We start from the raw sequence: 3,562 nt of genomic DNA, 5'->3' as shown, positions 1-3,562 counted from the left end.
CTGAATATAGGAGGGGCTAGCGCCCTATAAATCTACACTAATAGCTGAATATAGGAGGGGCTAGCGCCCTATAAATCTACACTATAGCTGAATATAGGAGGGGCTAGCGCCCTATAAATCTACACTATAGCTGATTATAGGAGGGGCTAGCGCCCTATAAATCTACACTATAGCTGATTATAGGAGGGGCTAGCGCCCTATAAATCTACACTAATAGCTGAATATAGGAGGGGCTAGCGCCCTATAAATCTACACTAATAGCTGAATATAGGAGGGGCTAGCGCCCTATAAATCTACACTATAGCTGAATATAGGAGGGGCTAGCACCCTATAAATCTACACTATAGCTGAATATAGGAGGGGCTAGCGCCCTATAAATCTACACTATAGCTGATTATAGGAGGGGCTAGCGCCCTATAAATCTACACTATAGCTGATTATAGGAGGGGCTAGCACCCTATAAATCTACACTATAGCTGAATATAGGAGGGGCTAGCGCCCTATAAATCTACACTATAGCTGATTATAGGAGGGGCTAGCGCCCTATAAATCTACACTAATAGCTGTATATAGGAGGGGCTAGCGCCCTATAAATCTACACTAATAGCTGAATATAGGAGGGGCTAGCGCCCTATAAATCTACACTAGCTTGGGAGAAAATATCAAAACGTGTAATAAACTGGATGATCTTATCGGACAGGAAGTTGTGTCTGATCCAATAGAATCCAGGGAGAGAGAAAAGGACAGAATATACGGTCCAATAATAGAATGAGAAACATTGGGTGGAGGTTTGTCATTGGCCTACTGGGAGAGTGCCTTTGGGGAAGGTTATTGATTGGCTTACTGGCAGAGTGCCTATTGGGTGCAGGTTTTTCATTGGCCTACTGGGAGAGTAAATGGTACACACCAATGGCGGAGGAAACCATGCAAGGCACCAACCTCCACATCGGGAGAAATCAGGGGTTCAGAGTCTTTGCTCAAGGGCACTTCCACACTAACTCTGGGGGAGCACCACAGGGATCGAACCGGGAACCTTGCGGTTCCCTTCCGGCCACTCTACCGCTGACCCACTGCAGCACGGAGAGTGCATATTGTTTTGTTTTTAAATTTTGTACAGGTTTTTCATTTGCCGCCTGGGAGAGTGCCTGTTCAGGGCTCGGAATTAACTTTCTTACTTGGTAGCACCTGTGCAACCAGTTCATAAATGTAGGAGCACCAATATGTTGTTGCATTTTGTTGTTTTTTTGAGGGGCGCCTTATGTCCACCAAGACAAAAGTGAGGACGCAAATTGTGATTGGCCAGAATGAGATGATGTATGATGACGTATATATATATATATATATGATGATGAGAGCTCCCCTCACTTCACACTTCGGGTGTGATTCTTTATTTTCTTTTAATGAATACCAACAACAAGATAACATGAAATGGTGAAAGTTGCCTTACAAAGCATGCTTTGTCTCATTGCACTGTGTGTGTGTGTGTGTGTGTGTGTGTGTGTGTGTGTGTGTGTGTGTGTGTGTGTGTGTGTGTGTGTGTGTGTGTGTGTGTGTGTGTGTGTGTGTGTGTGTGTGTGTGTGTGTGTGTGTGTCCTACACCCTGTTGGCCTGAAAAGTCTTCATGCCAAGGAGCAAGGATCCCAAATTTGTTATTAGCCCTAGGAGAGTTCCTATTGGCCTACACTAGAAGAGTGCCTATTGGGCGGAGGTTTTTCATTGGCCTATAATAGGAGAGTTCCTATTGGCCTACACTAGAAGAGTGCCTATTGGGCGGAGGTTTTTCATTGGCCTATAATAGGAGAGTTCCTATTGGCCTATACTAGGAGAGTGCCTATTGGGTGGAGGTCTTTCATTGGCCTACTGGCAGAGTGCCTGCACACCGATTGGTCCAGCGGTGCCGTGGATTAGCTGTTCAACGAAGCACACACAGACGGCCTGGAGGGAATAATAATTTACTGGAGGTGACATGGTGTCACATCCACTGCATATCTCTTGATCATCCTCAGCTCAACATCACAGAGCTTCATCATCTCTTGACCGAGTGTCTTCTCCAGCTGAGCCACAGCTGTCCTCACAGTGTCCACATGTGAAGACTGATGGACATTGACCTTTGTCCAGTCCTTGGTGGGTGGAGGGGCGTTGATGGAGGTGAAGTTCTGGAGGAGGTGGTCTTCAGATTGTGAGATCTGTTTCAGCTCAGAGATTCTCTTCTTTAACTGAGTGATTTCCTGTTGCAGATCTTTGATGAAGCCTTCAGCCTGTTTCTCTATTGTTTTCTGCTTCTCTTCAATCACACCAATGAGCTCAGCCTGGCTTCTCTCAATGCAGCTGATCAGATCAGTGAAGACCTGCACACAGCCTGCTGTCACTGTGTCTGCATCCTTCCTGCTGAGCTCTACTGAGCGTTCGACCTCCTGAATCTTCACTCGTCTCTCCTGGATCATCGTCTGGATTTCAGCCTCTGTCTTTGCTTCATATTCTTCTTTCAACTTGTTGCTCCTGAACTGATGAACCATCTCAGAAACCAAAGTATTGACATATAGGTCTGGCCTCACATTGAAGATCTTTGCACACAGTGGACACCTGCACACATCACTAGTGTCCCAGTACGGTGTGATGCAGGCTTTGCAGTAGTTGTGTCCACACGGAGTGCTGACCGGATCAGTGAACACCTCCATACAGATGGAACACAGGAAGTGCTCTTCAGACAGGAGACCGCTGGCGGACGCCATTTCTACACCGCTGAGAATCAAAGTGAAAGTGGAGGAAGCGTCAGGTTGAAGTGGTGAGAACGAAGTGCTGTCTTGGAGAGAAACACTGCTTCTCTCTTCTAAAGCATCCATTAGAGCTTATATAGAGCTCTGATGGATGCTACGTCACGTCTCGCTGATGTCACCATGAGTCACGTGTCTATATATCCATATATGGAGTTGTTTTACATTAGCATGATGTCATCAGCACTAGACGTCTCTGCCGGCTCCATATATGGAGCTCCAGATCAACAACGCCCAAATATGGAGTTTGTGATGTCAGACTTGGATAGGTCAGTTGGATACGTCGGACAGCTCCATATATGGAGTGTCAATACTCAGTGTGTAACCGTGGCAACCTAACAAATGCCTATATATGGACATATCAGGTTTTTGTTATTGTTATGTCTGAGGATTTAGTTGGTCATCCATCAGTGGTTAAAACCTGCGTTGGAGTGTAGAACTCTTCTATGCTCTTCTAGACCAATGGGAGACTGTCAGTCTCTTCTAGTCCAATGGGAGACTGTCAGTCTCTTCTAGTCCAATGGGAGACTGTCAGTCTCTTCTAGACCAATGGGAGACTGTCAGTCTCTTCTAATCCAATGGGAGACTGTCAGTCTCTTCTAGTCCAATGGGAGACTGTCGGTCTCTTCTAGACCAATGGGAGACTGTCAGGAGGCTTCTTCTCACGCCCCCTGGTGGTCACCCCATATTCCCTCGTGGGTCAGACTTGCAGCCACATGGAACTTACATTTTGGTCAAGACTGACGTCATGTTCGATGAGGTCAGACTCCAGTCATCTCCTTTTAAAA

Source organism: Protomyctophum bolini (assembly GCF_963924005.1).
Source record: "Protomyctophum bolini genome assembly, chromosome: 19".
NCBI lineage: Eukaryota > Metazoa > Chordata > Actinopteri > Myctophiformes > Myctophidae > Protomyctophum > Protomyctophum bolini.
Note: the sequence above shows the minus strand (reverse complement) of the source record.